Raw genomic sequence first — 25,714 nt, forward strand, 5'->3', positions numbered from 1 at the left:
TGGTAGGGCTGAGAACTTTTCATCACTCTTTCCCCCTCCCCCCCGGTAGAGGAAACCATGTTCACTGGTTAATTGGCCACTAGGATGATCTTGGGGCTTAAGGATTTCTCATACGAGGACAGGCTGCACAGATTGCGGCTATACTCTCTCGAAGAGCGTAGGGAGAGGGGAGACATGATTGAGACATTTAAGTACATCACTGGCCGCATAGAGGTGGAAGACAACATTTTCTCTTTCAAGGGTCTGTCGGCCACAAGAGGACATCCGCTAAGAATCAGGGGCGGGAAATTTCATGGGGATACCAGGAAGTACTTCTTCACAGAAAGAATGGTAGACCATTGAAACAAACTCCCAGAGCAAGTGATCGTGGCCAGCAGCATACAAGATTTTAAGAAAAAATAGGATGCCCACGTCGGATCTTTACAAGGGCAGTGTAGAGGTGATGCCACCTGTGAGCAACCCCTTAGGGGGTTGTTTGGGGAGGGTTAATGGAGTGGGCAGACTCGATGGGCTATGGCCCTTTTCTGCCGTCATCTTTCTATGTTTCTACTTGGATACATAGGTTTGTAATATGGCCCCACTATACGTGAAGAGGCATTTTTGAAAGGACATCTAAGTCTGAGTTTGGACGTTTTGGGAAAGACATCCAGAAATCCAGTAGAGAAAGGGTCAGATTCTGTATAGGACATCTGGTCTCAGAAGCCACCTAAGCGGCTTTTGAGAATCCCACACAGGCGTCCTATATACAATCACTCACCTAAAACCATGATTCTCTAACCGGCATCCATGTTACAGATGCCAGTTAGAGAATCAGGTTGCCGCTGAGCTGATCGCAGTAAGGGAATCTCCCTGCTGTGATCAGTTTAGCAGCAGGGAACCTGTTCCACCCCACCCCCAACCCTGTGATGAATACAGGCAGGAGGGATGCCCAGTCCCTCCTGCCAGAACCCCCGAATGTCTGTGATCTTCAAAACAGCAATATTTTTAATACAACTTTAAAATGTTTAAAACTGAGCACAGCGCCCAACAATCCCAAAACGTCTGGAGAACAGAAAGCAGAGAGTGGGCATAAATGGGAAGTTCTCAGACTGGGAGAGTGACTAGCGGTGTGCCCCAGGGCTTGGTACTTGGGCCCATCTTATTTAATATATTCATCAATGACCTAGAAGAAGGAACATCCAGTGAGATCATCAAGTTTGCAGACGACACAAAGCTATGCTGGGTAATCAGATCGCAGAAGGATAGCGAGGAACTCCAGAGTGACTTGTGTCAGTTAGAGAATGGGAGGAGAAATGGCAGATGAAGTTTAATGTGGAAAAGTGCAAAGTAATGCATTTAGGGAGAAAGAACAAGGAACACGAGTATAGAATGTCAGATGCAACTCTGGGTAAGAGCGAACAAGAAAAGGACCTGGGTGTACTGATAGATAGGACCCTGAATCCGTTGGCACAATGCATGGTAGCGGCAAAGAAAGCAAATAGAATGTTAGGCATGATAAAGAAAGGAATCACGAGTAGATCAGAGAAAGTTATAATGCCGCTTTATAGAGCAATGGTCAGACCACACTTTGAATACTGTGTCCAACTTTGGTCTCCCAACCTAAAGAAGGATATAAAACTGCTGGAGAGGGTGCAGAGAAGAGCAACGAAGCTAATAAAAGGTATGGAGAACTTGGAATACAAGGAACGACTTAAGAGACTGGGATTGTTCTCCTATGAGAAAAGGAGACTGCGAGGGGATATGATTGAGACTTTCAAAATACTGAAAGGAATCGACAAAATAGAACAGGAAAAAAAATTATTTACAATTCCAATGTGACACTGACAAGAGGACATGGACTGAAACTAAGGGGGGACAAGTCCAGGACAAATATCAGGAAGTTCTGCTTCACGCAACTAGTGGTGGACACCTGGAATGCTCTTCCAGAGGAGATTACAGAATCCACCGTTCTAGGTTTTAAAAGCAAACTAGATGCACATCTCCTTACGAGAGGCATAGAGGGATATGGGTGACTAAAATTACGCCAGGTGTACACCTGGCTGGGCCTCCGCGTGTGCGGATCGCCGGACTTGATGGACCGAAGGTCTGATCGGAGATGGCAGTTCTTATGTTCTTATGTCCTCATCCAGTTTAGTTGCCTGATAAGCATATAGATTCTCCAGTACTTCCAATCTTTTCTTCCCTTTGTCAGTCAGCTAAATAATCCATGACCTCTATGAGATCATGTATTTTCCAGCCAATTGAATCTGGAGGTCAAATATAGAGGAGCTAAGCCATATAATACTTTGTAAAGCACACAGTAAAATTTTAACTTTATTTGCGTCTCAACTGAAAACCAATATAATCTCACATGATAAGCTGAAATATGATCAAACTTGGATAATGAGAAAATCAGCTGTACAGCTGTATTTTGACAAGTCTGTAGTTATTTAAATAAATCCCATGAACAAGACAAATATAAAATATTACAATAATCCAAAGTCCCCAAAATCAAAGCTTGGACAAACAATCGATATTGAGCACATTCAAAATATTTACATACATACATAAAAGATATTTGAATCACTTTGGCAACCTTCACTCTGTCCACCCAAACCTCTATCATAAGAACATAAAATTTGTCATACTAGGGTAGACCAAAGGTTGATCAAGCCCAATATCCTGTTTCCAACAGTGGCAAATCCAGGTTCCAAGTACCTAACTAGATCCCAAGTAGCAAAACAGATTCTATGCTGCTTATCCTAAGAATAAGCAGTGGATTTCCCTGAGCCATCTCAATAATGGCCTATGGAATTCTCTTTTAGGAAATTAGCCAAACTTTTTTTAAACCCCGCTAACTGATTTCACCACATTCTCTGGCAACAAATTCCAGAGTTTAACTACTCGTGTGAAGAAATATTTTCGACAGTTAGTTTTAAATCTACTGCTTAGTAGCTTCATTGCATATCCCCTAGTCCTAGTATTTTTGGAAAGAGTGAACAAGTGATTCACATCCACCCTTTCCACTCCACTCGTAAAGATGGTACAAGGGGATATTCCACCCCTTTAATTAGAATCTTAGCCATAGGTTGTAAAGCTTGTTATTGAACTGGACTAATGGCTGGGGGTGGAGGAGAGGACCATAAGGTTAAGGTTGAATACAGTCCTGTCCAAGGGATGTGGCTGTTTAACCAAGTACCTGCTAGTCAATCAAAATGGCTCGGTATCCATGTTGTACTAATTGAGAAAGAAGCTGTTTGAAGAGAGAAACCTCCACATAACTGTTTAGAGAGATCAGGGAAGGCTAATCTGCATGAGGCCAGGAAGATTGAAGAGAGAAACCTCCAAATAACTGTTTAGAGAGACCAGGGAAGGCTAATCTGCATGAGGCCAGGAAGAGGGGAGGCTCTAATCAAGTTTGGTTCTTGTTGAAGCAGTGGAGCCAAAATCTTTCTACCATAGCTAAGGAATTACCAACAGGAGGCTGCCACAGGGGCAAGCCTACCAGCCGGGAAAGACAGCACCCACTGACCCCCTAAGAGCTTCTATGGATTGGGTGAGAATTTGGGGACTGGGCAAGGGTGGATTGAAAAGGGAAGGAGGGATCTAGGTACACAGCCATGCCCACCTAGTGACTAAGCTAAGAAGCTTGAGAGGAACTTATAACCACACTATAGGAAGTCAGAACTGAAAGGGGCTCAACGGTTTAGGAAATGCTGGATTTGAACTGAGAGTTAAAGGTTCACGAGATATAAACAAAGGGTTTGAATATCTGAATAGTATACAAACACTGTTGAATTATCTGCACTAGTGTTGGTTAAAGTGTGGAAGTATTGGAATTGTTAAAAGCTATTCCTGACAATTTATTTGATTAGACCTATGTACATAGTTCAAATAAATCAGTTTAATTTATTAGCCAAGATTGTTCACAGAAGAGGGTGAACCCACCCGCTAACATTTCTTTTCCCTAGGTGGAGGCACCAAACGCTAACCGAGTGAGGGATCGACTGAGACTATCTTTGGGGGAGTCCAGCCAGACTGGGCACCGGACCCAGAGCCACCCTGAAGGAGGCGTTACATGCACAAGACCGTACTTTGAGGAGGATAACTTTACAAGATGTTGCCTAGGTTGGCAGTACAAGTAAGTAGGCCTCTGTTATAAAATTACCCTTTGCATGATCAGCTTTTTAAGGAAAACCAACCCTGCACCCCTTCCCCTATCCACTTTTGCTGGTTATCCATTTGTCTCCATCCAAACCACAGGAAGGAAGAGGCCACAGGCAGAATGATGTGGGCCACATGGCCCCAGCAAAGCACCAAGAGAGCTTGGATCGAGGCTATAGAAGGGTTTATTTATGACCCCTCCATCCCAAAATATGTTCCACTGTCCCTGGGAAGGGGTTGATCTGAACCACCACCTTGCACCTTTATCCCTCCTCTGCACATACTCCCGCACTAATCTGGAGCGTTTCACCTCTCGAAATGCCATCTCTGTATGCCCCGCCCCTTCTCGCGTGGCTCCTCCCCTCCCACTCAGGCTGCGCGCTGTGACCTCGTTCCCATGGCAACAGGGAACTGCACCTGAGCCGTGCGCCTGCGCGCTCAGCGAGGAAACGTCAACGATTTCAGCATAAACAAACGGAAGAAACAGCCCTCCCCGGGCGGCCGTGGGGAGGGGGGTGGGGAGAGAGGCACGCGGCAACAGGCAGACGGCTCTGCCGTCCCCGGCACAGAATGGCCGAAACGCGGTAAAGCGAGCGAAGAGGCGCCCGGCCGCCGGCCCAGCATGCACCGGTTTATTGTGGCCGGTAGCTCAGGGAGATGAGAGCGGGCGCGGGCGGGCTGACCTCTTGAGTGTGGCTGAGGAGGGAGATCTGCTGCTGAGGGGGCAAAAAAAAAAAATAAAAAAAGGTGGGGGGGGGGGGGGAGAGAGAGGGAGAAGTTACACTACTGCTGCTAGGGTAAAAGAAAAGGGGGAGGGGCGGGAGGTGAGCTGCTGTTGGGACTAGTAATAAAAAGGGGAGGGAGGTGAAAGCTGCTGCTGGGACCAATAAAAAAAAATAAAAGGTGTGTATTGAAAGGTGATTATACTGCTCCTTCTGTGTCAAAAGAAGAGGGGAAGGAGGAGACCTGATATTGGGGCAAATATTTGTAAAAGTGTGAAGAGATCTAGTGCACCTGCTGGGGGAAAAGGGAAGGGGGAGACCTGCTTGGATTTAAAAAAAAATTGCAAAAAGAGCAGGAGAGGGTTCTGCTGCTGGGGTTAAAAAGTAGGGTAGGAGGAAATCTGCTATTGGGTAAAAGTGCTGGAGAAGATCTATAAGGGGCAAAAAAAAGGGGGGGGGCGTAGAGTTGTTGAGGCAGTAAAGCAAAAAGTGAAAACTTTCTTGAAAGGGACGGGGGAAGTCTTGGGGGACTTGTTGCTGAGTGAGAGGAGGGAGGTTGGATTGCTGCTGGTGATAGGACAAAGAGAGGCAGGGAGATCTGCTGCTGAAGAGGAGACGGTATTAGAGAGACCCGCTGCTGACATGCCACACTTCATCCCGCAGAGATAACCAGCCGCCTCCAAAGCAGACGCAGAGCAGAAGTCCTCAGACGACCCACCTAGAACAAGTGAGCAGCCAATTGTTCTTTGTTTCTGTCTCTAAGCCGTTCTTCTCTTCATCCTGTGTCCTAGCCAGGATGATGCACGACTTGCTTCCCGAAGGAATGAAAGCGGAGGGGTGTTGGCAATGTACAACAGCCCGTTCGCTAAAATCCCAAGAAGCTGCAGTACAAAGGGCAAGGATGCTTAGTGTGCTGAAGGATCACTTTCACAACCTGTTATATCTTAGTAAAAGCCTGCAGACACAGCTCCTTGAGTAAGTGGTCCAGGGATGCGATACTGGAGAGTATCGGAGGGATCTGGGTGGGATCGGGTTGGAGGATTCTCTGATCCGCATTGCAGGTGCACTATCAGCCTGTCCTCTTCCTTTGTTTTCATGTGGCTTCTTGGGCTAAAACGTTCCATTCGTGTTGTAGTAGGGAAGGAATAAGAGCAATACTGTCTCATTATGATTATTTTTTTAATGATGATATGTCAATAAGGAATATTACAGTTGCTCTTTCCAGATTCCTTCAGTTTTCAGGGTACAGTAGGGTGAGTATTTGATGCTTTTAAATTATGCAATACAGTTGTAATTTGGTTTGATTTCACGTTTTGGGTGATTAGAAATAAGTAGTACTTGCCTCTTGAAGAAATGTGATACATGGAGGTGGGTTTTATGATTTTGTCTATATTTGTGTGCTTTGTACACAATTGTAATTAAACTATGTGAACTGACCAGTCTGGAACAGGATGTAAAATTATTTATTCTCTTTTTTTTTTTAAGTAATTTTTTTTTTTTTTACTGCTGACTGAAGAATCCCACCCAATGTTCATTTCTGTTGAGCTAATTTATGTTTCCTCTTGAGAATTTACTTCTGCTAGCTCAGAATAATCACATTACCGAAGCTCATGTTATGCCCAGTTCCAAGAAAAATGCTTTTAGGCTTCTGTGTTTCTCTAGATCTAAATATTCTGAGGTTGTGTGCTTGTAAAGCAAATTGTAAATATATTGTACTTGAAAAAGGTTGTAAACCACCTTGAGCTAAAGGCAGTTTAGAAGCACAAATTTATTCATATTATATATATAAACCTTGGGGGTAATTTTATAAACAGATGCCTGATTGTCAGATACTCTGTAAAGGAAAATAAATGCATAAGCAAGCTATAGAGCTGCTATATGTTTATTCACCTGTATTCCAAAGATATGCATGTAATATTGCCCCAATGTGCACACCCTCTTACAAACTGTCCACAATCGCAGATATGCATATATTTATAGCACTTAGATTTCATATTGGCATTTATGCAAGTAGGTGCACACATTCACATTTATGCCAGTATTCTAATGATCCACGTGCATATGAGGTGCCTAAATATACAATTATGGATGCAACAAAGAAAGCAAAGTGAACGTCATATAAAGCAGGGCTTTTCAAACCTGTACTGGGAGCCTCACAGCCAGGCAGATCTTCAGGGTATCCACAGTGAATATGCTTGAGATAAATTTGCATCTTCTGATTCACCAGTGCATGCAAGTTCATTACAGAGAGCCAAAAAATCTGACTGGCTGTGGGGTCTCCAGGACAGGTTTGGAAAGCCCTTGTTCCATATGGACAGCAAAATAACAATTCCACAGAACCATATATGAACATTGTCCTAGTACTGGCTGGAAAAGACTAGAGAGCTTTTCACACACCCTGCATTATTAGGCCTTGCATGGATGGCAGGTGAGGCTTCCTCGGTCTTATACTATAGCTATGAATCCAGTGCTGGAGAGGACATAGTTATATGTACATAGAATATTTATCCTTTTATCAATAGTGCAATATTTGTAGTGCCGCCTTTCTTAAGGGCTGTTCTAAAGTTTAGTGCTTGCTGAATGTTAAGAAGCCCAGTTTATATGTATGAACTTCTTAGCATTTAGTGCTCGCTAATTTCGTTAGTGCTTGCTAAACTTTAGTAAAAGGGCCCCTTGGGAAAGACTGATGCTGTTTCAGCCCTAGGAGTGAGTGCTATTTTAATATGGCAGGTTTGTTATGCAGGTTGAGAGTGATTATTTTTGCAGGGTTTTGTGCTTCTTCACAGAGGGTTAGATTTACTAAAGTGTGCTACTACATTAACATGCATTATTATTAGGGGTATGCAGGCAAACAGGTAAAATTGATTCCATTTCATTTTATACATTTTTTTATTTGTTTTTGTTTTTATTCATTTTTTGTTTCAGGACAATCTTTTTATTTAAGAGATAGCTACTGCAACTACTCACAAAAAGATCAGTTTGTGGCAAACCATTCCAAACCTCTTCCCTTCCTCCCCCTCCACCCCCAGATCACAGTCCAAATTCCCAGCGACAATCCGCACTCCCCTAAGAGCAGCACCCAACTCAAGGTAAGTTTATCATTGTACTTCCAAGAAGTATATCCTACACAAAAGATTAAAACAAAGGATTATTGAACAGAAAGATCTTGACGAAGCAAGGCATAAAAGGAACCAATGCACAGCTGGAGGAAAACAAGACTGACACCACAGGAACAAGCCCAGAGGCAGGAGGGAAATACCAGATAAAGCTAGGAATGGGCTTGCTAGAGCCAGACTCCCAAGAGACAGAATAGCTCCTCCTGGAAGGCAGGTGCTTCCAAACCAAAGAGCCACTGGTTTGGGGCTGGCTTCTGACAACTATTAACAGTGGGAAGAAGTCTAAAAATTAACAACATGATACTAGGAGCCCCCCCCTCCTGAAATATTGGGTTTTATCCTTTCGTTTTGGATTCGAAGCAATATGAAACAACTTAGGAATGTCATTTATATTTCCCATGTTTCATGCAAATAAATATTCCTGTGTGCCCCATTGTGGAAATGGAACAAGTGGTAAATAACACATATTAATGCAGTAATGCACTTTAATAAATGTAGCCCAAAGTGGCTGGCATCGATACTTGAATATAATGTTTTTGTACATTTATGCTGTAAAGTGAAACCTAGTTAGGCTGTACATCTGTTTTTATCATTATTTCTGTTTTATTGTTTGTCTTCAGCATTCTGGAAAGGGAACTTCTAAAATAAGACATTGCTATTTGCTTTATTACACGATGAATTGGATTTGCAATTTTTCTAGTGTGTTCTTTGTTTGCTTTTTACATGATATTCTTATATGTTTATAAACTGCAATAAATATATCTAAATAAATGCATTTACCTGCTCTATTAATCCAGTGCAATAAGGCATTTATTGGTTGCCTATCCAATTACAGGATTATGTTTAAAACCACTGTGTTGACTTTTGAGGTATTGCATGACCATGGCTTGATCTATTTATGGGATTTCTTAAGAAGGTGACTTTCATTTAAAGACTAGGCTTATAAGAATTAGAAGTCAAGCTTTTTCCTGCGCTATACTATGACAGTTGAGGCTCATGGGGTCATTTTATAATGGAATACCTGTGTAAAGAACAAATATTTTACTCTGAATGGATATTGGCAAATTTTCAAAGTGAAAATATATACTGTATGTACTTCTGTTTTGAAAATTACTCCATAGAATTTATTCTCTTACATGTATACCTTCTCTTGTCAAGTTAATTTATGCACAGAAGTGCTAATTTTCTACAGTCAATGCATAAATGCTAACCCTTCCTCAGACCTAGGTAATGCTTCCTAAATGCTAACACCTCCTCAAACCCCAGGAATATGTCACCCAGTCCACTAAATTGCATATGTACAAGCTATGCACACATAAGTTTACCCAGGTTTTATATATGGCGCTTTGAGTTGTGCGCATAAATTTGGACATGCACCCAATTTGCAGATGCAACTTCATTAATGAGCCAATCAGCACTGATAATTGGCCACTAACAAGAAATTATCAGCACTAATTAGAATTTATGCATGCATCATTAGTGCATGGAACTGAAAAGGAGGTGTGGTCATGTGAGGGGCATGGACAGGTTGTGGGTGTTCTGCAAATTTACTGGCACTGTTGTAAAATATGCCTGATCTGCACCTGAGTTAGGCATGGGGATTTATACCAGATTTTAGTTGGCGTAAATGGTCACACCTTAATATAACTCTCTATTAAATCACAGATTAAATCCATTAACTAGTGAACTTTTTAAGATAGTGCTCAGACCCACAACCCTGTATTTATTCAAGTGAAATGAACTGAACATGGGTTGCCCTCAGACCATCATCGCACTATCAATGTCTTACCGCCTAGATCTAATAAAACAAAGCAGACAAACAGTAATACTTATCTGCTCTTTATGGCGGGTGCAGTACTGGTCACGTGACAGGCAGGCCCAAGTATGGAAATAACCATGTCAAAACCCCATATTTAAAATCCTATAGCAGAGAAGCCATGAAACTTAAGATGGTCTGAGGGCAGCCCATGTTCAGTTCATTTCACTTGAATAAATACAGGGTTGTGGGTCTGAGCACTATCTTAACAAAGTACACTAGTTAATGGATTTAATCTGTGATTTAATACAGAGTTATTGAGAAATCACAGATGATAGTTTGATTACTGCCTAAGTTATATTTCACACCTTAATATAGTCACAAGTCCCGATGCTAAGTGCTATTATATGAACCATATCTAACTAGGCATGATTTATAGAATAGCGCTGTGGGTGAGGAGGTTTCTGCACTGATTTGGGGGAGCACAATATATAGAATTTTCCCCATATTAGGAGAGCACATACTAAAGCCAGCAGCACGAGCTTACACATTAAATGCTCCAACACCCATAGTAATTGAATGGGCATCAGAGCATTTGCAGCGCTGCACTCAGCTGCATGTCTTTGTAAAAGACTGCTGCATGTCTTTATTAATGACGGTCTGTTTTTATCCATAAAGCAATGCTTCAACTGCAAAAATATTGTTCTCTATATATTTAATAATAAAGGGTAATACATTTAATCTGCTTATCTGTGGTACAAACTACCACTCATTTATGTAATGAGACCCTGTGCTAACTTGTGGTAAAATAACCTATCTTAAGGGTAACCCATATCAATAATTTCACCTTACTGATTTTAGGTTTCATCTGCTTTGAATTGTTTTTAGTAAGTTCCATCTTTTAAAGCTTGATGGAACTTTGGTCTGTCTCTGTATGACAATTCTTATGTTCTTATTTTGTCTTTTAATCAATACTTTTTTTAATGTAGAGGAGACACAGATCTGGCAGCATTTGAAAGGTGAAGTGATAGGTAATGAGGGGGAGAGGAGGCATCCTGAAGTCTTCGTTAAAGCAAGCATGTGGATACTAATGAGAATAGGTCCTCTTTTGGTGCCAGTGGAGGTCGCAGAAATGTTTGCATTGAGTATGTTTGACATCAACAGACGTTTTGTTGACAGAATGGTCATAATTAGCACAAATGGAGGTTCTCTCAGTATTTACAAGGTTTGCCTCAGCATCTTGGTTCACATCAATGTCAGATCAGTAAGAGCTGGCCTGGTGTCAGTGGGATCAGTCAACATCAGTGGCATGATCAATGCAAACTGGATCCTAAGGCCAAGTGAAAGCATGGCTTTCTTTGATGTGCATATTTCCTTAGTTTGTTTCAGCTTTGGGGCAATCAAGCGCTGATTTTGAAATCCCAAGTTCAGACCCAGAGGCAGGCTCTTCATTCTCCCTGCCTTTTTTCTATGAATGAGTGTCTAGAGAGCAGGAGTTCTTAAAAGCAATGGCAGGCCTTTTGGAGGATCCTTAGGGGCCTTGGACTTTGAAAGGCAATGGGAGATGTTTATTTAAAAGAGATACTTACTCTCTGCTGCTTACTGGTCCTAAAGGGCATATCTGAGGATATGTTATGACTAATAACTTCATTATGTTCTGTACTAAAGGCAGCAAATGTACTCGCCAAATATATCTGTAATGGACATTTTAGTCCTGCAGGCAGCGAGCACATCTTTTAAATCCTAAGAACTTTTATCTGCTGTGGAGAAGAAGGTGATCTGTGCCATGTTAAAAGGGAAAATATTTTTAGTGTCCTTTGGAGAGGGGATGAGAAGGAAAGAGAGAGAGAGGAAAACTGGAAAAATCTTATAACCAAGAGAGCAGCATGACTGAGTAGAAATGAAGACACCTGCAAGCTGGATACAGTCCATGGAAGAAAAAAGACAGAGAGGGCCTCACCTGCAGCTCCCTGTACAGTGCATACTGTGTATGCATGAAGAGCTATGTAGGCTTTTTCTGCCAGTGCAAGTGCAGTGCCCATATATGATGACATGCAATGATGCCACCTCACATTTAGATTGTTCTTATTTACCCACAGAGAAAATACTATTTCTAGTGCAATGTGTCTAGTAGTCCTGAATGCTAAGGTTATTAATCTGAACCCGCAAGTTGTTTGCAGAAGGATGTCACACATCTTTCAACTCCGCCTTCTGCCTCCTCAGTTTTTCTTCTGAAAGCAAGTTGAGAAGGTGTCTTTCTGCTCTGCTCTGCAGTTTCTATTTTTTTTTTTGGGGGGGGGAGGGAGTTCTTACATCCAAAGTTTGAGGTTTGATGCCTGGAGTTCCCATTAGTTTGGGACCTCTGCCTGAGAGAGAACATGGACTCACTGGGCAGAAGTCTGCTGCTAGCAGAATCAACCTTTGTGGACACTTGTGTAGCCAGCCTGCTTTAATATTTTTGAATCTCAGGGTTCAATCCCCCATGTAGCTAACTCGTATCCCTGATTCATCAGAAACTTGAGCACAGGCTGTTTGATTCCATTCCGGTCTACTGGGCTGGAAAGAGAGGACTTGAGGGGATAGAGCTCTTGTCCAGTTTTCCAGCTGCAGTTCTGAGCTGAAGTAAGCTGGCACCACATAGCACTGTGAGATATTGCAGCCTATGGGGAAATTGGGGGGGGGGGTGTCTAAATTCTAAGGTTTTGAAGTTTCCTGGGGCCAGGGATAGGGTCCCCCACCTCTGGAAAGTCCTTTTTGATGTTTATTGACCTTTCATTTTTCTCCCTGGGCCATTTTTTGCACCAGGATTGTTGTGCAGTGGCTATCTTGGATTTCCCAATTTTATTTTTAAAGTTTCTATCTGCCTCAAAACCCCTCAATTGTGCTTCAAATAAACAGAGATGGACCTCTGAGGCCTTTCTGCTCCTATATCATGCCAGGATTGTGCTGAATTGATGGCCAAGGAGCGTCTGTGTTCCGCGAGGCACGCAAGGTGGGGCGGGAATCATGGGCTCAGCCTCCTCTGAGTCTTCTTGGACTGGGGATCTGCAGAAGGCTTGTTTTCAGGGAGAGAGGTCATTTCCAGAGTTCTCCGAAAGTGAGTTGGAAAAACACAGGCGTTTCAGTGCCACGGAGCCCAAGAGGACACACAGGGAACTTCTTCAGGGGTCTTTTGTGCCACCAGTGCAGGGCTTTACCCCAGATTTCATGTGCCTATTTCAATTTTCGGGGCCCTCTGGCATCTGCTACAGGCGTAGTGGTGATATTCCCTCAGGTCACTCTCCAACCAGAATCAGACCCAGAACAGGATATCCAGTCGGAGAATGACAGATGATTGGAGGTCTGATTCTAGGCCATTATTGTCCCAGGGAGCTGCATCCTCTGTGGCAGAGTCTGGTTCTCTATTTGCTTTCTTAGCTGCTGCCGCCGCACATTGAGCTGAGGATTTCAACATATCTTCAACAATAACACCTAGATCCTTTTCCTGGGCAGTGATTTCTAACATAGAACCCAGCATCATGTAGCTATACTTTGGGTTCCTCTTGCCCACATGCATCACTTTGCACTTGCCATTTTGATGCCCAGTATTCTCACAAAATCCTCTTGCAATTTTTCACAATCCTCTTGTAATTTAATAACTTTGTCATCAACAAATTTAATTATCTTGCTAGTTATTCCTGTCTCTAGATCATTGATCCATTAAAAAGCAGCAGACCATATCCCTGGAGCACATACCCCTGGAGAACCTCACTATTTACCCTTCTCCATTGAGAATATTGACCATTTAAACCCACTCCCTGTTTTCTCTTTCAACCAGTTCTTAATCTATAAAATGACATTACCTCTTATTCCATGACTTTCCAATTTCCTCAGAAGTCTTTCATGAGGTACTTTGTCAAATGCCTTTTGAAAATCCAAATACACAATATCAACCAGTTCACCTTTATCTACATGTTCATTCATCCCTTCAAAGCAATGCAGTAGATTGGTGAGGCAAGATTTCCCTTGACTAAAACCATGTTGGCTTTCTCTCATGAATCCATGCTTACGTATATTTCCTGTCATTTTGTTGTTTATAATAGTCTCTACCGTTTTACCCGGCACCGACCTCAGACTCGCCGGTCTTTAATTTCCCAGATCACCTCTGGCATCACATTGGCCACTCTCCAATTTTCTGGTACTATGCTGATTTTTAAAGAAAAATTACAAATTACTAACAATAGCTCTTCAAGTTCATTTTTCAATTCTATCAGCACTCTGGGATGTATACCACCCAGTCCAGGTGATTTGCTACTGTTCAATTTCTCAAATTGACCCAGTGTTACAGAGATTTGTATGAGTTTCTCAGATTCATCAGAATTGAATACAATTTCTGGCACTGGCAACTGCCCCACGTCTTCCTCAGTGAAGACCGAAGCAAAGAAGTAATTTAATCTCTCCGCTATGGTCTTGTCTTCCCTGAGATCTCGTTTTATTCCTCGATCATCTAGCAGTCTAACTGATTCTCTTCCCTGCTTCTTCCTTTTAATATACCTAAAAAAGTTTTTACTGTGTGTTTTTGCTTCCAGTGCAATCTTCTTTTCAAGATCTCTTTTCTTCTTCCTTATTAGTGCCTTGCATTTGATTTGACATTCCTTGTGCTGTTTACAATTATTTTCAGTCAGCTCCTTCTTCCTCTTTCTGAAGGATTCTCTTTTAGCTCTAATAGCTTCCTTCACCTCACTCATTAACCACACTGGCTGCCATTTGGTCTTCCTTCCTTCTTTTTTAATACATGGAATATATTTAGTCTGGGCTTCTAGGATGGTATTTTTAAATAACATCCATGCCTAATGCATGTTATTGATCTTTGCAGCTGCACCTTTAAGTGTCTTTTTTACCATCTCCTCATGTTATCATGGTCTCCTTTTTTAAAGTTAAATGCTGTTGTATTGGATTTCCTGTGTAAACTTATTTCAAGAATTATATCAAATCTGATCATGTTATGATCACTGTTATCAAGCGGCCCCAGCACCATTACCTTCCTCACCAATTCATGCACTCCACTAAGAACTAGATCTAAAATTGCTGCCTCTTGTCAGTTCCTGAACAAGCTGCTCCATAAAGCAGTTCTTGATTTCATCAAGGAATTTTATCTGTTTAGCATGTCCTGATGATAACATTTAACCAGTCAATATCAGGATAGTTGAAATCACCCATTACTACTTTGTTATCCAGTTTGTTAGCCTCCCTAATTTCTGGTAGCATTTCAGCATCTGTCCGTTCATCCTGGTCAGGCAGACAGTAGTACACTCCTATCACTATCATTTTCTCCCTTACACATAGATTTTCTACCTATAGAGATTCCAAGGTGTGTTTCTGCTCCTGCAGAATGCTGGTTGCTGGAGGTTGTTCAAGAGGATTACAAGATTGAGTTCTGTTTCCCTCATCTGGACCTTTTTGTAGATTCCCCAGCCAGTTGGCTGGAAAGAGCCTTCAGAGACCATTCATTGGTAAAGAGGCTTCTGGATATTTGAGCCATAGAGCCCATCCTGGATGGAAAATTAGGCAAAGGATCTCAAGTCGGTCAATGCATCACTAAAAGTGCCTCCGTTCCGGATGGAGACTGTCTGCTCAGTCATTGCAGCAGTAGCACCAGGGGAATTCCTGGCCTCCCTAGATTTGATGGAGGCTTATCTTCACATACCCATCTTTCCAGCTCACTGGAAGTACTTAAGGTTCCATGTTCTGGAACAGCATTTCCAGTTCTCCGCTCTACCTTTTGGACTAACAATGGTGCCATGCACCTTTACCAGAGTGGTGGTGGTGGTACAAGTACATGTGATGGCTAATCTCTGCAAGGTGGGGATTTAGGTGCTCCCATATTTGGATGATTGGCTGATCAGAGTTCTGTCCAGATAGGAAGGCAAATAAGTGGTAAAGCAGGTAGTTAAGCTGCTACAGGACTTGGGATGGATAGTCAATTTCAAGAATCATTTGGAGCCGACCCAACAGCTAGAGTACCTGGGAGTCTGTTTTGATATGGCAGCGGGCCATGTCTTTCTTCCAGAGCCAAGCAGACAGATGTTCATGAAACAGATATCAGATCTCCTATTGAGGCCAGCTCCTATGGCATGGTATTACCTCTGGCAGTAACCATAGAGATGGTGCCTTGGGTGAAGGTGCACATGAGGCCCCTTCAGGACTCTCTCCTATCCCACTGGTCTCCTTAGTCAGACTCATTTTAGTAGCTACTTCTGTGGAAGACAGAGGCATGTAACAGCCTGTGGTAGTGGTAGAACTTCCCTCTCATAGGGCATGCCACTTCACATATCCTCCTGGGTTGGGGAGGCCATTACAACAGGCGTCTAGTCTAGAGCTGTTGGGCCCTATCCCAGAAAAATTGCTTGGAACTCCGAGTATTCTTCTGATGTTACAGACCCTGGAACAGTCACTGGAAGGCAAGGCAGTCAGAATCTTCTTGGCCAATACGACAGCAGTAGCTTACGTCAACCGGCAAGGGGACACCAGTAGCATCCCATTATGCCTAGAGACTCAGCTTCTCTTTCAATGGGCAGAGGTTCATCTGCAGGGAGTCTGGAATGTCAGGAGGATGTTGGGAGGGAGGAGTGTAGGGCTCCTCAGCTCAGCTGATCCTGTCAGGGTGAATCCCAATTAGCTGAGCTGGCAGGAATCCCGGAAACCAGCTCAGCTGATGGGGATTCCTCTGCTGCAATCAGCTTAAGGCAGTGTTCTTCAATCTTTTGACACCTGTGGACCGGTGGAAATAAAATAATTATTTTGTGGACCGGCACTGATCTGCGGACTGGCAGTTGAAGAACACTGGGCTAAATTGTGCCCATCTCCACCCAATATCTGCCCCAGACCACGCCCCCATAATAGTACTAATTGTAACACCATTTTTTCCATTCATTTTACATATATATATATATATATATATATATATATATACACACACACACAATATAATCATATTAACAATACATAATGGTTAACCACAAAATTAAAATACACAAAGCAATCCACCATCCTCTCTAGACTGGATTATTGCAACTCCATCTATTTAAACCTAACTTAAAAAAAACTCCATAGACTTCAGCTAATCCAGAACGCCGCGGCCAAGCTTATTTTTGCAAAAGGCAAGTTCGACCACGTCTCCCCACTCCTGTCCAAACTTCACTGGCTCCCAGTTCACTCCAGAGTCCTCTTTAAATGTGCCTGTTTAGCCTTCAAGATCCTACATGGCATCCTCCCTCCCGTTATCCCACTCTTCTGGAATTCCTCTAACCCTAATTCCACTAGATTCTCCCAAAAACTGAAACTATCATTCCCCTCTACAAAAGGTATATCCCGCGTAGGAAAACTAGGAACATCCCTCCCCTTTAGAACCACAGAACTCTGGAATAACCTCACATCCCCGCTCAGAGTTTCAAGTTCCCTCCAATCCTTCCGCAAACACCTGAAAACTTGGCTCTTTTCAAAAATCTAACACTTCCCGCTTTTTGGTTCCCTGTCCCTCTTTATCTTCCTAGCTCCTTTCCTATAACCCTTCATTGTAGCTCCTTTTCAACCTAACCCTGTAAACCATGCTGAGCTCTACACTTGTGGAGATGGCGCGGTATACAAACCTAAGGTTTAGTTTAGTTTAGTATGCTATTCAACATTCATTCCTACCAGAAAACAGATAACCCCATGCAAATGCAGGACCAAAAATAAAAGTACTAATATTTACAAATAAACCCTAAGATGCAAGACTCTGCAAGCAGTACAACCCAGAAGAAAAGAAACAAATGCATTTCTTCCTGAACAGACAGCAGATGTAAATCAATCACTAAATAAAAAAATAAAAGCATTCCCCCCTACCGTTTTTGTCTCTCTCCCTCCATGCTATGCCTTGCCTTCTGGCCTGCCCCCAGTGTTATCTTCGGGCCGATCCATGGTGCGATCAACTTGGCGTCTTTGGGCCGGCTCCCTGAGTGCTACATTGCACAAAGCTATGGACAGTGGCTTCTCTCACGCCTCATCTGAAAGCCTTCCCTCTGACGTTGCGACGTCAGAGAGAAGGCTTCTGGTTCAGGTGTAGGAGCCTTTTCCCACGGCTTTGTGCACTGCAGCACTCAGGGAGCCGTCCCGAAGACGCCGCGTGATCACACCATGGACTGGCGCCTGAAGAACAGTGTCTTCTGCCCGATGGACGTGCCGGCCCTGTGGACCGGCATAAAATTTCTGTGGACCAGCACTGGTCCATGGACCGGTGGTTGAGGAACACTGGCTTAAGGCAAGCCCTCAATGTGCTGCTTTTCCCCCCCCCCCCCATCTTGGTGGTGAGAGGGGGTCATGACCACTAGGGGAGTCATGCCTTAAACCCTCCAGTGGTCATCTTGTCAGTTTGGTCACCTTTGGGACACTTAGACCTGTTTTACTGTGGTCTAAGTCCTGGCGTGTAAGTTTCCATCTAGGATGTCCTAGAAAAGCTTTGGCTATTGCTTCAGGCTGTCTAGGTGGAAGCTTGCCTGATTCCCACGCATAAAATGTCTCCCAACATGCCTCTTTGAGCTCTGGACGCACAGCAGCTTAGGAGTGCTGTTGAACATCCAGAAAGTTTGTTATCCCAGGACAAGCAGGCAGCATATTCTTGACTGATGGGTGACGGCACCGACGGAGCCCCGGTACGGACAATTTTAGAGTGATTGCACTCTAAGAACTTGGAAAGTTCTAGCAGGCCGCACCGCGCACGCGCGAGTGCCTTCCTGCCCGACGGAGGCGCGCGGTCCCCAGTTTCTTAGTTTCCACGGAGCTAAGAAGACGCGTTTCTTTCAACGGCCGTTGAAAGAGTTTTTTGTAATCGCCCTTCCCGCTCGCGTAAACCCCTTTTGGAAATAAAGTTTTCTTTATTTCTCTTCTTTTCTTTAGTTAAAAAAAAAAAAAAAAACTTTCATTTTTTTCTTCATTTCTTTCGCTTCGCCCCGGCGGGGCCTGTTGCCATCATCGAGGCCTCGGCCTTCGATTTGGCAGAAGCTGTTTTCACTTTCATGCCCCCTCAACCCGGATTTAAAAAGTGCCAGTGGTGCGCTCGACCAATTTCACTGACAGACCTGCACAACTGGTGTCTGCAGTGTCTTGGTCCTGACCATCGAGCGTCCACCTGCACCCGCTGTGCGACTTTAAAGAAGAGAACTCTAAAAAATCGCCAGATCCAACAGCGGTTGTTATTCGGCGCCGAGATGTCTGATTCCGCAGCACCGGCACCGACATCGGCCCCATCTCAGTCGGCACCTACTTCGTCGACACCGCGCGATACCGCGCCGGCGTCGCACCCTACAGGTAAGCCGGCTAGGAAGCCTTCCCCGTTGGAGCGTCCTCCGGTCTCAGTAGCAGCGAGTCCAGTCCTGCCGACCTCGAGGCGTCCACAGAAGCGCTCCGCTCCTATTGAGGTGAGCCCCTCGACATCGGGGTCCTCATCCTCGGAGCGTAGAGCGGCACCACAGGTACCGCAGAAGAAAAAAGCGGTACCGGTGCCTTCGCTGGACGAGCGGATTGCTGCTGTCCTGCAAGTGCAACTTAAGGAGCAGTTGCAACAACTCCTTCCCGCACTTTTGACACCGAGTCTTCCAGTCCCGGTCCGGTCTGAGCCACCGGTACCGACAGTGGAGCGCCCTCTTTTATCGGCATCCACTTTGTCGGTACCGGGTCACACTACCTCCTCGACTTCGATGCCAATCTTAGCACCGGAACCGAGAGCTCAACACCAGGCGGTGCAGACCTCGGTACCAACGCAGCAGGTCACGTCTCCTGGTACCGTATCTATGAGGTCGGGTAAGTCGGCGCACAAAACCCGACACCTGGAACCCTCCACGCCGGAGTCTCGAGATCGTGGCTCTCAGATTCGGGACCCTGATTTGTGGGGTGATTCTGAAGACCCCTTTCTGTCTGAAGGTGAGTGTTCCTCTGATGAAGAGGATCAACTTGTTGTTGATCCCTCTTCTAAACATGATTCCACATCTTTTACTTCTTTCTTAAAAGAGATGTGTGAATCTCTTTCTATTCCCTTAGAGGCTGAGTTGAAGAAATCCAAGGCATTCCTTGATGCTCTGGATTTTGACCAGCCTCCAAGGGAATTTCTCAAACTCCCTCTCCATGACATCTTATGAGAGACTTTCTATAAAAATTTAGAGACTCCCCTGACTGTACCAGGAGCTCCTCGTAAATTGGACTCCTTATACAAGGTTATCCCTATTCCTGGTTTTGACAAACCTCAGCTCCCGCATGAGTCTCTTTTGGTAGAATCCACACTTAAGAAATCAGCGGGAGCTAGTGTGTATGCCTCAGTCCCTCCTGGCAGAGAAGGAAAAGCCATGGACAAATTTGGCAAACGTTTATATCAGAATGCCATGTTAGCCAATAGGTCAGGGAACTACGCTTTTCATTTTTCATTTTATTTAAAGCACCTCATTCAAAACATGGCTGCTTTTGAAAAGTACCTCCCTGACCGCAAGAAATCTGCATTTCATGCCTATTCTTCCTCCCTTCTCCAGTTACGCAAGTTCCTAGTTCGGTCAATTTATGACACTTTTGAATTGACTTCTAGGGCCACGGCTATGTCTGTTGCCATGCGTCGGTTGGCATGGCTCAGAGTCTCAGAGCTCGATGTAAATCATCAGGACCGCCTAGCAAATGCTCCCTGCTTGGGTGATGAGCTCTTCGGAGAGTCCATGGATTCCACTACACAAAAGCTGTCTGCCCATGAGATTCGGTGGGATACTCTCCTGAAGACTAAGAAAAAGACTCCACCTGCTCGGCCTTTTCGTCAACAATCTGCCTACCAGCGCCGCTATGCTGCCCGTCCCTTACCACCGGCTACTCAACAGCCTAGACGTCAGCGTCAGCAACAGCGACAACCACCTCGGCCAGCCCAGCAGCAACAGGTGAAGCCTCCTCCACCACAAAAGTCTACCCAACCCTTTTGACGTGGTTCTCCAAAGCATAGCCAGTATTCCACCATCTGCCAATCTCCCTCGACCCATAGGAGGACGTCTGTCTTGTTTCACCAGCCGTTGGGAGAACATCACATCGGATCAGTGGGTCCTCAACATCATCCGCCACGGCTACTCTCTCAACTTTCAGACACGTCCTGCACAAAGTCTGCCAAGAGAGTCTGCTTTGAACACCTCTCAGTCTTCTCTCCTTCTTCAGGAGGTTCAATCCCTCCTCCTCCTGAACGTCATAGAGGAAGTTCCTCTAGATCAGAAGGGGCAGGGATTCTACTCCCGTTATTTTCTGGTCCCCAAAAAAACAGGGGCTCTCAGACCTATCCTAGATCTTCGCGATCTCAACAAATGCTTGGTCAAGGAGAAATTCAAGATGCTTTCTCTGGCAACTCTTTATCTTCTTCTTCATCAAAGCGACTGGCTATGCTCCCTCGATCTCAAAGAAGCATACACTCACATTCCGGTCAATCTGGCCTCCAGGCAGTACCTCCGCTTCATGATCAATCATTGTCATTACCAATACAAGGTGCTACCCTTCGGTCTTGCCTCCTCTCCAAGAGTGTTCACCAAATGTCTGATTGTGGTGGCCGCCTTTCTACGCTCTCACCACCTTCAAGTCTTTCCTTATCTGGACGATTGGTTAATCAAGGCCAATTCATCTCAAACAGTGCTCCTGGCCACCAACCAAACCATCCTGTTTCTACAGCTTCTGGGGTTCGAGATCAATCTACCCAAATCTCATCTCATTCCCACTCAGAGACTTCAATTCATTGGAGCGGTGCTGGACACAGTCCTCATGAGAGCATTCCTGCCGTCCAACCGTCTTCAAACGCTTCAATCTCTATGTCAGCAGGTGCTTCCACAACGTTCCATCTCTGCCAAGCAAATGATGATACTCTTGGGTCACATGGCCTCCACAGTTCATGTCACACCCCTCGCACGTCTTCACCTGCGCACTCCTCAATGGACCCTAGCTACCCAGTGGTCCCAAGCGACGGATCCTTGCTCACGACACATATCTGTGACATCATCTCTTCGTCAGTCTCTACAATGGTGGTTGATATCCTCAAATCTCTCCAGAGGTCTTCTGTTTCATCTACCTCCTCATCAACTTGTCATCACCACCGACGCCTCCCCTTATGCTTGGGGAGCTCATTTGAACGAATTCCAAACTCAAGGACTTTGGACAGCCCAGGAAATGAAACATCACATCAATTTCCTGGAACTCAGAGCAATGTTTTATGCCCTCAAGGCCTTCCAACATCTTCTCTTTCCTCAGGTCCTCCTGCTGTGCACAGACAATCAAGTTGCGATGTACTACATCAACAAGCAGGGTGGGACAGGCTCTCGCCTCTTGTGCCAGGAAGCCCAGAAGATTTGGGCTTGGGTCACAAATCACCAACTATTCCTGAAAGCTATCTACATTCAGGGAGAACAGAATTCCTTAGCAGACAAGCTCAGCAGAATTCTCCAACCTCACGAGTGGACACTCGATCCTTTAACGCTACAGTCCATCTTCGCTCAGTGGGGCACTCCTCAGATAGACCTCTTTGCAGCTCCTCACAATCACCAGCTGCCCCTATTCTGCTCCAGACTCTACTCTCCTCACCGTCTGGCAGCGGATGCCTTTCTCCTCGATTGGTCCAATCTGTTCCTGTACGCTTTCCCTCCTCTGCCTCTCATGTTACGAACCTTGTTCAAGCTCAAGAGGGAACAAGCCACCATGATTCTGATTGCTCCACGGTGGCCCAGGCAACATTGGTTCTCCCTTCTACTTCAACTCAGTTCCAGGGAGCCTTTCCTTCTTCCACTGTTTCCTTCTCTGCTTACGCAACATCAGGAGACCCTTTTGCATCCCAACCTTCCGTCTCTGCACCTGACAACTTGGTTTCTCTCGGGCTGACTTCTCATGATACTCTTTTGTCTCAGCCCGTTCGTTCCATTCTGGATGCCTCCAGGAAACCGGCCACTCTGCAATGTTACCATCAGAAGTGGACACGGTTTTCTTCCTGGTGTCTTCTTCATCATCATGATCCCACTTCCCTTGCAGTGGAGGCCTTATTGGATTATCTTCTTTCTTTGTCTGACTCTGGCCTCAAGTCTACTTCCATCAGAGTCCACCTCAGTGCTATTGCTGCTTTTCATGAGCCAGTTCATGGAAAACTTCTCTTGGCTCATCCCTTGGTGTCCAGATTCATGCGGGGTCTTTTCAATGTGAAACCACCTCTCAAAGCCCCTCCGGTAATCTGGGATCTCAGTGTGGTTCTTTCCGCCTTAATGAAGCCTCCTTTTGAACCTTTGGCTACCGCTCCTTTCAAGTTTCTCACTTGGAAGGTACTTTTCCTTATTGCTCTTACCTCTGCCAGGAGGGTCAGTGAGCTACATGCACTAGTTGCGGATCCACCTTTTACAGTCTTTCATCATGACAAGGTGGTTCTGCGTACACATCCAAAGTTTCTCCCTAAGGTTGTCTCTGAATTCCATCTCAACCAATCCATTGTTTTGCCTGTCTTCTTTCCGAAACCTCACTCTCATTCTGGAGAACAGGCTCTGCATATTTTGGACTGTAAGCGGGCTCTAGCTTATTATTTAGAGCGTACTAAGCCCCACAGATCAGCTACCCAACTTTTTCTGTCCTTTGATCCGAATAAATTGGGACGTCCTGTTTCTAAACGTACGTTGTCTAATTGGCTGGCAGCGTGCATTTCTTTCTGTTATGCTCAGACCGGACTGACACTGGAAGGTTCTGTCACGGCCCATAGAGTTCGAGCTATGGCAGCATCTGTAGCTTTCCTCCGCTCCACGCCTATTGAGGAAATCTGCAAGGCTGCTACTTGGTCCTCAGTTCATACTTTTACATCTCATTATTGTCTGGATGCTTTCTCCAGACGGGATGGACACTTCGGCCAATCTGTTTTACAAAATTTGTTTTCCTAATGGCCAACCTTCCCACCATCCCTCTTTTTGTTAGCTTGGAGGTCACCCATCAGTCAAGAATATGCTGCCTGCTTGTCCTGGGATAAAGCACAGTTACTTACCGTAACAGGTGTTATCCAGGGACAGCAGGCAGATATTCTTGCGTCCCACCCACCTCCCCGGGTTGGCTTCTTAGCTGGCTTATCCTAACTGGGGACCGTGCGCCTCCGTCGGGCGGGAAGGCACTCGCGCGTGCGCGGTGCGGCCTGCTAAAACTTTCCAAGTTCATAGAGTGCAATCATTCTAAAATTGTCCGTACCGGGGCTCCGTCGGTGCCGTCACCCATCAGTCAAGAATATCTGCCTGCTGTCCCTGGATAACACCTGTTACGGTAAGTAACTGTGCTTTATCGGCACTTGGACGTCCCTGCTATTAGGACGTCCAAGTGTCGACTTAGGCAGGTTTTTGGACATTTTAAAGTTATGAATATGCCCCTCTTAGTGAATCATTACATTACATTGATGTCTTCTATCCCGCCAATACCTTTCAGTTCTAGGGGGTTTACAACAAGAAATTAGCCTGGGCATTCCCAGGGAGATTACAAGGTTGATAGCTATAGTATGCGTCGGGATCTGAGAAGGGTCGATACGGTTTGGTTAGATCATTTGACAAATGTCTTGAATAGTATGGTTTTCAATTTTTTTCTAAATGTTTTGTAGTTGGGCATCTTTTTAACTGGGAATGCTTTTCTATTTCTTTGTTTGTTGCTTCCTATTTAAAGACGCTGGGATACAAAATGTTTTTTTGGGGGGACTGTAAAGAGTTTTCCTTCGATGAACTTAGATTTCAAGATAAATACTACTGAGTGTAGACATGGAATTATAGAAAGGAAACTGAAAGAAGATGCAGACATTTGAAAGGTGAAGTGTTAGAAACATTTCTGAAGTTGATTTTGAAGGACATGTTTTTAGGTGAAAGATGCAGATGATAGATCCCCTGAGCAAGGGGAAAATGTGATTTGCTGGCCATGCACACAGACATTTTGATGGCCAAATTGGCTAATCTGATACTGAAGATATGATAAGGGCAAGAAAAAGAGAGAGGAAAGCAGAGAGCAGGCTGGGACAATGACTTCAAAAACAGGTGAAGATCTGGAAGCATGAACAACACATAATAAAAGAGCCAAGTGTTAAGAGAATTGGTGCATTAGAGCTGTATTGTATTGAATACAGCATCCAGTGATGATGGTATTACAGTCTCTGATTTCAGTTTCCGTGAAGTTACATGTGAACAATGTAGTATTCTGGTAAAGCAGCCTCTGATTTCATATTTGTTTGACAGCATGGGTGGGCGGGACTGTTTGGTCCATTTCTGTTAATCTAAGGATACTGTTGTTAGGTTTGACACTCTCAGCATTGTGTAATGCACTGGACTTATGATATGTTGCCAAATATTATGGGGTGAAAATCACAGGGCAAACGTGCTTTACCTTTTTTTAAATAAAGGGTTCCTTTTATGAAGGCGTGTTAGCAGATTTAACGCGCATGACTTTTCATCACGTGTTAACCCCTGCGCTAGCCAAGAAGCTACCGCCTGCTCAAAAGGAGGCAGTAGTGGCTAGCGCAGCCGGCGGTTTAGCGCACACTATTACGCGGGTTAAAACCGCTATCGCGCCTTCGTAAAAGGAGCCCAAAGTAAAGTGTGACCATCTCTGGGAAAAGGTGACCAAAGTAGTTGATTCAAACAGGATGGATAAAAATCAATGATTTTTTTAAAATAAAAAATATTTAAAAATTGGATATTTTGATTTAAATTGGATTTTTTTTAAATAAAATGCTTTTATGAGGAAAAAATCAATCTAAAGATAGTTTTCTATTTAAGATACATTGTAGTCCAAAAGTTATTCATCATGAAATAATGATTATTTTTTAATTATATAACACTAGGCTGTATATTCATGCAATGTTTAAATTTTTGGGTAAATGAATTCCATTAATCCATTCATAATGTCATGGGCATGATTTGAATCAAGTCTTCTTACTAGTGATTTAAATCAAAGCTACCCTGGTTCAA

At 44.2% G+C, this 25,714-nt stretch overlaps 1 protein-coding gene across 3 annotated transcripts in view; it reads left to right on the forward strand.

The window, feature by feature from the left end:
• Positions 1–4,561: 4,561 nt before the first annotated feature.
• CCDC92 (coiled-coil domain containing 92) overlaps positions 4,562–25,714 on the forward strand; it is an 86,816-nt gene continuing 65,663 nt past the window's right edge. For 2 of the 3 annotated variants that reach the window (XM_033956160.1, XM_033956161.1), the window contains exons 1-2: positions 4,562–4,727; positions 5,529–5,592. The gene's annotated coding sequence lies outside the window, so the exon portion shown is untranslated. Of the gene's footprint in view, positions 4,728–5,528; positions 5,593–7,902; positions 7,955–25,714 lie in introns of those variants that run through there. The other variant, XM_033956162.1, reaches the window with a different exon arrangement.

Source organism: Geotrypetes seraphini, chromosome 8 (genome assembly GCF_902459505.1).
Source record: "Geotrypetes seraphini chromosome 8, aGeoSer1.1, whole genome shotgun sequence".
Taxonomy (NCBI): Eukaryota; Metazoa; Chordata; class Amphibia; order Gymnophiona; family Dermophiidae; genus Geotrypetes; species Geotrypetes seraphini.